The sequence below is a fragment of the Lactuca serriola genome, chromosome 7 (assembly GCF_051521515.1).
Source record: "Lactuca serriola cultivar US96UC23 chromosome 7, Lser_US96UC23_V15, whole genome shotgun sequence".
Taxonomy (NCBI): Eukaryota; Viridiplantae; Streptophyta; class Magnoliopsida; order Asterales; family Asteraceae; genus Lactuca; species Lactuca serriola.
The window spans coordinates 9,334,682-9,344,949 of NC_136414.1; the positions used below are offsets into that span (position 1 = coordinate 9,334,682).

Here is a 10,268-nt window from a genome sequence, read left to right on the forward strand (position 1 = left end):
GCTTTGAAGTGTAGAGAAACAATGAGTTCTGAAAACATTCCGGTCACTGAAGTTACATGTACTCCAGCTTGTGAAGCTACGATTAAATTTCTTCGGGAACAAATTGATTTAATAAAAAGATAAATTCAGGACTTGAGATATGAAGGATATCAACTCAGGAAAGGACAGAAACCCCTGAAGGCTGAATTAGAAGCAAAAACCAAGGACTTCAGGAAGCTTCAGGAAGAGTATAGCAACAAGTGTGAAAATTATGACTATATTAAGAGACAACTTGCTGCTGTGACTGAAAAACTTGACAATTTGAAAATTAAGTGTGGAAAAACAGCTGTTAGTTTTAAAAATTATACTGCGTCAAGTCAGATAGTCGAGTCCTTATTTGAAACCCAATTAAAATTCAAAGACAATCAAAACAAGGGTCTAGGGTATGATAGTGTTCCTTCACCTTTCAATCATAACTACACATCCATCCCTATGACTCAGGAAGAAATTGACAGGGAGGCACATCTTCGATATGGCAAACCAGCTGGGTTTGTGTCAGGAGGTATTCAGGTAGAAAATACTAATGTTTCTACTTCATGTGCAGGTAAAGTAGCATAAAATGAGAACAAGGAGAACACTACTGAACAAACCAATGGCTCCTTGAACTCAGAATCTGTTGCTTCGAATTCTGTTACTCCTAACAAACCTGTTGTTGAGAAATACAGGCCACCAATTCCAGTGAAACAGAATGCCTGTTGCAAGTGTGCATGTGGGAACAACAAGAGAAAAGGCAAGGATACGCCACCAGGGGCAGGAAGAAACAACTTCACAGTGAAGAAAAAGACATGTTTTCACTGTGGAACACCTGGACACATTGCCATAAATTGTCCTAATCGCGCGTACATTCCCTACTATGCACAAGGCTGGCAGAATGCGCCAAGAGGGAGATTTTTCAAAAGAAATCCCTCAAGGCCACGTTCAGACAATGCTGACTGGAATACCATGAAGGCCAAGAATTCAACTCCCAAGGCCAAGCATCCAACTCCCAAGGCCAAACATCCAACTCCCAAGAACAAGAAGGGAATGTGGGCCCAGAAGTCTAGTTCAAGAGATGCTCCTGTGAAGCCAAGACCGGTTAGGTCAAAGTCATCTCGGCAGCCGACTTCAAGTTCCAAAGCAAGTGCCGAGGCACCCATCGGATCGAACAAGAAATGGGTTAAACCCGAATATAGATGGGTACCAAAGGTGAAAACTCCAAAATCTCCTAATGCTTCTAACGTTTCTACATCTTCTGTTTGTGATAAGCAGGATATGTCATGGGAGAGAGTATCATGCGTTGATGATAATAGATTATAAATATGCCAAAATGGATTCAACGAATTGTATCTGAGTAAGTGAGGCAAAAAATGTTAAGGAAGTATAAATGATGGATGAAGTAGAAAGTATGAAAAATATGGTGTTATGTGTGTGCATGTGTTTAGTGATCGTCATTAGAAAAGAAGAACCTAAATCAACAAAAAGTACATGCAGTTACATCGTAGTTACCACCGTTGCAAATCGAATTAGTCAAAAATCTTTTTCAAGACAATCCTCTCACTGAAACACACAATTCATATTTCTCTCCACCCGTTCACCCCTTTCAACGATAAATTTTGTCAAATCATAATGTGTCCTCCAAAATCCTCCAAATCTGTGTACCAATAACCACCATTACCAACGTGCTTCTGTATACTGCTCGTTTATCTGTCACGCCCCAAACGTAGTTACACCAAAATTAACTTGTTATAACGCCATCCGTTATACCCACCACTAACCACTATAGTGGTGGGTGCCACATCATCACCACGCTCCCTATTACTAACCATGGGATACCTACCACTAAACACCAGTCCATCTCATTTTTTTAATTAAATTTAATTCAAAAACACAATAAAACATATATTTTTTTTAATTAAATTTAATTCAAAAACATAATAAAACATGTTTTTTAAAACTAGTTTTTTATTCAATGAAACAAAGATTACATTAATTTAAAAACACAACATAAAAAAAACATAAAAAAACATAAAAATGCAACCACAAACAACTTAAACTAGTTTTTAAACCTTACTTTTAATGACTAAATTTTGGACACTCTCTCAATTTTCGCATTTGACGTGTTTAAATGGTGTGTGTTTCTTGTATTCATATTGGTGCATGGCCACATCAAACGGGTCACCATCGTATACGTTGTTTATAACAAAATTATATATATACCATTGAATTCAAGACATTTAACCCTCATATAGTGAAAATTCGAGCATATTTCATCAAGACTATGACTTTGGCAACCCATTAAATCATGGAAAACGTTTCCAACTTTTACCCAAAAATTAGGAGGTGTTACTGGGTCTTCCGAAGCCGCTACCTATGCTTGTGCTAAGTTCTCTTCTTCATTTTCTGACCAATTCATTCTTTTAGGAGCCATTGGTTTTGAATGAATGCAAAACAAGTATGTGATTGTGTGAAAAGAAAGAAGAAATTGTGTCAGTATAAAGTGTGGTATTTATAGAAGAGGTTTAATATGTTTGAAATGTATCATTGCTTGTTTGCTATAGCTTGAATCATTCCCCCCCCCCCCCCCCCCCCCCACCCCCCCACCACCACCCTTTTATTTTAAACATATATTATATTTGGAATTGATTTTTTTTCATAAACTATGTAGCTATAAAAATATTCATTTTCATTATAATTATTTATAAATTTGATTAATTAGTTAAATAAAAATATTATTGATTAGAAAGATAAAATATTATACCATATAATTGATAACTTGGTGATCGAAGAATATTATATGGTTGATGAATGGTAACAAAATCAATTATATATTCCAATGTTTTTAAATATTTAATGAGTAGTGATAAGTCCGTGAAATTAAACAAAAGTTACACCATAACAAAACAAAGGTGTCATTGTTTCACAATTATGACAAATTAAAACGAGTCGTATTCCGATGCAATATTCCTCACTCAAAACTTATTTTTAGGCGATACTAAGGGCAGCTTCTTCCAGCGCTCCAGCACTCCATGCTCCTTTGTATTGGATAGGTTCTTTTGTCTTATCTGTACCAAATTGTAAAATATATGGGAAATGTGGTACCTTATACTTACCACATAATTCCTGAAAAATTGCAATCCATTAGTAACAATATGGAATATTAATATTAGTTTAAATTAAAAAATAGAAGGGAAAAAAATGGAGGAATATTACAGGGCAATTCTGACAGTTCACTTCACCAAACTTGACCTTTCCGCACATATTAGCTGAAGCTTTGTCCCATTCAGGTTTAAGGCCTTTAACGGCTCCACACCTATAAGAAAACACATATACACATATTATATATATATATATATATATATATATATATATATATATATATATATATATATATATATATATATATATAAAGTAAAAAGAATAAGTATATGTGGAATAGTAAATTACTGAGGTATAAGGAACTGGACAATCCATTTGTCTTGGCTTTTCATAACCGCCTGATCAAAAGTACAGTCAAACAATTCTTCAGCATGAACGAGATTGAAATTTGAGATGACCGATAAAAAGAAGAAAGAAATCAAGATGAACACTTTTGTCGAGCGATCCATGGTGGAATGGAAAACGATGAAATTGTTTTTGACTTTTTGTGTTTGATTTTGATTGATAGGAACAGGAATACGAGATACGTGTTTTAAATAGTGAAGTCATCTTGTAATTTGCGGAAACATGGACGGATTACTTTTGCTTAGGAATTGATTGGGTCAAATTACTCCTATATTAATGGTTTTCTTTTAAACTGAGGAGGTTTTACAGGGGAAAAGAATGGTTCATGTTTTTTTGTTAGTTCCTTATAATTTGAGTGTTGGATTCCATTAAATTATAAACATGATTAATAAATAAACAGAACATAACAGAACATTTGATTTGATTTAATCTATCTGATGTTTGTATTCTAACATTTATGAAATGTTATTACACTGTAGTAAGTGCTTGAAAGGGGGCCGGCCTCTTTCTTTTAACTTTCAGACCTCACATCACTTACAACCATCCTCATTCGCACCAGCCATCACTGCCACCTCTCTTCAAACTACTGCCGCCCATTGCATATGTCTTCAACTACGCGAATCAAACTCTGCATCGATTGATGAAGGTGACTGGAATCAAGAGAAAGCATAGATTGTTTCAATCGGTTTTTTTGGGTTTGATTTAGGTCCAGGTTAAAATAGATTTTTTTTTTTTTTTGGCCATGGCATGAAAGCAATTCATATATAACATGCACACTTCCCATCTCATCAGTCTATCAACTCTATTACAGGTATACTCATCGTAGTTGTTATCTCGATCTCGATCTCTATTATATTGAATGATGTTTCTTTTGATTTTTGTTGTTTGATTTTGTTATGAATGTCTGCAAATAATCATTTTTAGTGTTATAATTCGATCTTTAGCTTCGGTTCTTTTGATTTTTGATGTTTGCTTTTGTTATTAGTGCTTATTCTCAAACACTTCCTTGAATTATACTCCTTAATTTATATGTGACGACGTTTTTGGAGGAAACAAAATTAAACGCACACACACACACATGTATCATGTATGCATGTAAACAATTGTCTTTCAGTTTAGGTAGAACATATGATTACAGACAGACACGAGCGATTAAAGATTTTACAGATTCACAAATCTCCAGTTCCATTTACAGACCTTAGTTTTATTTTCCAAACTTTGTCTCTTTAGTTTCACCCCCTAAATATTCGGCAAGTGACTAGCTTGACTTTTCTTTGTTTCTACAAATTTATCATTTTTATCACCAGATCAAGAAAATAGCATGCATGGACTTTAAATTAAACGATAGTATCTTTCTATACAGTAGTGAGAAAAGCGTGCAACCCCTTTTCATGTTATATGCAGCAGACAGGCCTCTCTTTCTCTTTCCTCCCATTCTTATACCTGTTTAATTTTAATGTTTTTGTCTAAATATCTTGAAACAACTGAGTGTTCTCCTTTGTCAGGTTACGCAACACAACAGTGAGAATCATTATGTAGTGATGTCTTGGTAAGGTCTTTTTGTTGGTATAAGTGGAATCAGTTGATTTCTCGGTTGTGTTTATTGATTCCAAAATACAATTTGATAATCATGGGTTTCCATGGTTAAGTCACTACTGAGTTAGTCTCTATGGATTCAAAAATAAAGTGTGAGGACACTTTGTGATAACCTATCCTGTTTTGTGCAATTTACTTGCTTTGAACATTGTCCTTCTATTTTTATAGGATTTTTTTACACTCGCTGCAGGTTATTCTTCCAGAGAAGCCCATTAGTCGTTACACGGATTAGGCATGAAAGTATAAAGGCAATATCTTAATAATTGTGTGTATATACTATACCTGGCTTTGCTTGCTTTCCTATAACTATAAACATCTACAAATCCTAACATCGGACACATGGGATCTTTAAACAGTTAAACTATCTCTTTTGTTGTTGATACTCCCATTCTGAATTAACTCTCTGCATCATTGGCTCATTGCATTATGTTTGACCTAACAACATGCATTTTTTCACTTTAAAATATATAAAAAATCTATTCTATGGATGTCTTTAACCCAAAAAGTTAATGAAATCTCTACTATTTTTAAGGACTTTATGTTTAGGAACTATTATGTGTGTTTCGAATAATATAAATTTACCATGTGGAGGTGTATTTATTTGTGATTACTTGAGAATCGCTGCAATCCACTAGCATATTTTTGGTTGCCATCAAGATTTTAAGGTGGCAAGAAAGTTATGAAATTTATTTAAAACTTATTCAACATTAATTCAAGATACTAATTGGTCCAAAGTATTGTTATGACAATCCAAATTCTTTCTTCTGTTTTTTTACTTCCTTTTGGCCTTGGGCAATGTTTGGCATACTTAATGCTTTTACACCTCAAGTTTGAATTTGTTAGAGGCGTCGGGTAAGTCTTCGTCTCATCTTTTCTATGTTTTGTGAATCTTTAAAGAAAAATTGGCACATTTCCATTTTCTAGATATGTTGCTATTAAATATGTTGTTATTTCTTGCATTCAAACCATATACAAAAAACAACATTGCTCTTATAGGCTGGGATCTATAACTATTAAAAGCTAAAATGGCAAAATGTTTTGGTTGGTTTGCTTATTATAATATTATACTATCATTTTCCCATTATGGCATTAGTGCTTGGTCAAAGTTGAAAAAATATTTAATTTAATAGGATAGAGCTTTCAAAGTACATGAACATGGAAAGGTACTTTGATGTAAGTGAAAAGAAAAAGTTTAAATGCAAAAATGACAACGTACTTTGATTAGGGTTTTCAAAAAATGACAACGTAGTTTCAATACATCTTTACTATCTTATAAAAGAAATCCTACTATTTCTAAAAAAACAGATTTAATATAATAATATTATTTTTTTAAGACGTTCAAGTTTTTAAACTTAAAGTACAACTAACCATCAATAAAATAATAATATATTCTTATAAATCTACTCTTTAAACTAAAGTTACAATCAGTTTGATTAAGTCAATCTCAGCTCTCTGATTTATAAGATAACTGTGAGATTCAAATATGTAATCCCCAACTTTCATGCCCTTGTATCGGTTCCCTTCCCGTATATCTCCCCTCCTCTTCTGTACAACCTCCTTCAAGCTAAATCGTTGTAACTGTTAAGCTTTCTTTGATGCTAGCCACTGCCATCGATTGAGAAAAAAGGTAAATACTACTTTGTTTGCCTCCATTGTTTCTGGCAACCACGAACTTTAATGTTTTGGTTGACAACCGTCGAACACACAACTTCATATATCTTGTTGAAAACCCTACTCCCCATACTAGAGGAATAATAATCATAAAACATAGGGATGGCTAGAATCAAAAGTCCTCAACCACACCGTTAACCTCTTTCACACATAAATCTCCAATCTTGCATCTATTCTATAATTTTCCAGGCAACAACCTCAAATATCTTTTCTCTCTTCTACTACTTTCCCCCAATTCAAATATTGTGTTTTTTACTCAAAATCTCATAATGTAAGTTGATTATGTTTTAAAGGTTTATTTGTAACTTCTTTGGTCGGTTAATGTTTATGAAGTTTGATTTCTCTGATTTTGTCGCTCTCTCAGATCTCTGTCTCAACAAGAAAAATCCTAAGTTTTTGTTTTTGTTTGATGGTTGATTAGTGGTGAAGATGGCTGGAGATAGGAACATTGGGGTTGGATGATGGGAATACATATGAGGTGACTTTTATGATTAAACTTGTATATGTTACTTCTTATTATTCAAAGGAAAGAACCAATTGAGGTAAGTTTACCACGTTAAAACACACCTTTAGTATGATTGTTGTCTAATCTTTGACTGATAGTGAGATTAGATCTGAATTGTTTTGCCAAGATACAAGTCAAGCTTTCATATGAATTATTTATTCCTAAAATTTCCAAAAAAAAATCAAATTGGGTTGGACATAATGGTACTTTTAAGCTTAACTCATGATATAAAGTTTTAAATATGTATGCCTTTTAGACCATCTTTTTATTTTATAGATGAACCAGTCACTCAATATATTTATTGCTTTTCGGTTGTTTATGTAATACATATTGATATTCCTTATTAATTTATTTCTTCATTGATTATAACATTTGTCTTTCATGATTTCAGGTCCAATAAAGAAAGTGAGTAGAGAGCTTGGATTTTGGTTGTATTAGTTATAATATTCTATAATCTTTCACGGATTTTATCTTATAGCATCCTACGGGAATTTTATTTTGTTTAAATGAATCGTTGCTTCATTTACAAGGTTAACTTCAAGGATAGGAGTGCCCATATAATAGTTAGTAGGAAAGAAGTACCCCTTGGGGGCAACCTTGACAAAAGGTATATCAAATGTTCTTTTATTCCACATTCCATGATGATTTTAAGATTGTTTCTCCTTTTTGTCCCTAAAATGACTTTTCATCAGGTTCTCTAATAGAAACTATTATAACAAGCCCCTGGAAATAGGCATTTCATATATTTTATCAGCCTGACATGGATATATCTCACTTTCTCTCATACACACATGTTTACTATGAAGAATGTTAAAGATGATACTTATGTCATTTATTGTTTTTATGTCATTTTGTAGGTTCATATACTCTGCACCCAGAGTGGGAAGAAGTTTTGTATAAAATCTGGTCACAAGGGCTTAAATTCGAAAATTAAGTAGAAAAGGTTATTATGAAACGAAAAAATTGATTTATGTTATCTTCATGGGTAATACAAATTTAGTTTTTAGATATTCTTGGTGATAACTGGCTAATGTGTTTTCTGATTGCATAGGAGTGAGATTTGGAAACTCTTAGATGTCAAGGGTAGAATTGTCCAAAATGGGAATTAAAAAGAGCTTGGGAGTTGGGATTTTTATGGCCATGAAAAATAAAATCATGACAGCAAGTTTCAAATTTAATTTATTTATGGATGGAGATGTCAAGGGCAGGACAATTTTAAGCTATGGAAAGTACCATCGTTTGTTTATTCTAACATATGAAACGACCCAAAAATACGACCCAAAAATTTCATTTTTCAACATAACCAAAAACCATAACCTGAGTGTCATATCGTAAAACCATACATGCTATATCTCAAATAATAATAAAACACTGAGCGGGAAACTGTATCATATCCATGTTATAAAAAAAATCAAGAACTAAATCAACTCCCAGGATAAAAACTGAAGCTGTGGTGTGTGCGATGCCATCAACCCGAGCTCTTTCCTCTGCTGGCGGAAGTACCTGAAACCAAAACTGAAACTGTAAGCACGAAGCTTAGTGAGCTCCCCCAAATTACCACATACCATACAATAATATATCAAGCACATACTGGGGCCTTGCCCCCTCCATCGGACCGAAGTCCGAAGCTGACTGACTGGGACCTTGTCCCCTACATCGGACCGGAGACCGAAGCTGACATCGGACCGAAGTCCGAAGCTGACTGGGACCTTGTCCCCTACATCGAACCAAAGTCCGAAGCTGACATCGGACCGAAGTCCGAAGCTGACTGGGACCTTGTCCCCTAGATCGAACCGAAGTCCGAAGCTGACATCGGACCGAAGACCGAAGCTGACTGGGACCTTGTCCCCTACATCGAACCGAAGTCCGAAGCTGACATCGGACCGAAGTCCGAAGCTGACTGATCATAACATAAACGTATCATTTAACATGAACACACATAATCCTGTCTGAGCCACGAAGGCATCAAACATGCTAATTACTGCATCGGATAAAAATCCGGATACTACTGCTAGCTAAACGGGCCGGCATTGTGGCCTTAGACCCGTTCCTACTGAAAGGGAACTCACCTCGTGAACTGGCTGCTGAGTGAATAGCTTGGAGGGCTAACTGCTGCTGCTCCGGTATCTCCCCGGCTACAAGTCCATAAACACACTCAATCAAATACTAAACACTGCACTGGGTAAAATGACTCTTTTACCCTTGGTCAAAGTCAACTCTCAGACAAAGTCAACCCACAGTTGACCTGACTCGCCGAGTTGGGCCGCCAACTCGTCGAGTCCCTATTCTCACTCCTCGACCCTACTCGATGCTACTCGTCGAGTATGACATCGACTCGACGAGTACCCATTCGATCCAAGAACTCAGAGAATCTTCATCCGACTCGCCGAGTCATATGAACAACTCGACGAGTTGTTCTTGAGCTTAAGAAGATTGCCTTGGACTCGTCGAGTCGTATGAACAACTCGCCGAGTCCCTCCATCACTGAGTCTACCCTCAAACTCGCTGAGTCCACTCCACTACTCACTGGACCCACTCGACACTGCTCAAAAGGGAAGAAATCGGGGACTCGCGACTCGACTCGCCGAGTCGTTCTTCCGACTCGCCGAGTCACCGCCATGCAACTATTCTACACTCGATTCTGCTCGAATCCAAAACATACAAATGATAGATCTGAGTCCAATAAGCTGATTTACCACGTAAAGTTTCCAACTTTACGTGTACAAACACATGAACAAGGGAATAAAGTCTAAAAGATGCTTAAAAGGGGTAGATCTAGGGTTAATATGCAAAATAGCTCCATAAAGGCAATAGATCTGGGCTCTACAACTCCTAGATGAACAGATCTAAGGTTATCTCGACATAAGAGATCTTCCATATCAACATAAAGCTTTGAGAAAGGCATTAACAAGATCTAGAAAGGGTTTTAAGGCATAAAAGAGAGGGAAAACGGAAGAATACCTCAAAGAGCTCTTGC

General features: G+C 35.5%; 2 long non-coding RNA genes across 3 annotated transcripts; one reads left to right on the top strand and one right to left on the bottom strand.

The window, feature by feature from the left end:
• Positions 1 to 2,819: 2,819 nt before the first annotated feature.
• Positions 2,820 to 3,601, bottom strand: LOC145064935 (uncharacterized). Its single transcript, XR_013688152.1, has 3 exons — positions 3,463 to 3,601; positions 3,229 to 3,328; positions 2,820 to 3,138 (listed from the first exon to the last, which is right to left on the bottom strand). It is a non-coding gene; the product is annotated as an uncharacterized LOC145064935 (long non-coding RNA).
• A 219-nt stretch (positions 3,602 to 3,820) lies between these two features.
• On the top strand, positions 3,821 to 8,523 carry LOC145064936 (uncharacterized). 2 transcript variants are annotated; one of them, XR_013688154.1, is made up of 5 exons: positions 3,821 to 7,264; positions 7,683 to 7,696; positions 7,822 to 7,898; positions 8,149 to 8,276; positions 8,343 to 8,523. It is a non-coding gene; the product is annotated as an uncharacterized LOC145064936 (long non-coding RNA). The 2 variants fall into 2 exon arrangements; XR_013688153.1 differs by having other exon boundaries at positions 3,821 to 7,898.
• Positions 8,524 to 10,268: the final 1,745 nt, after the last annotated feature.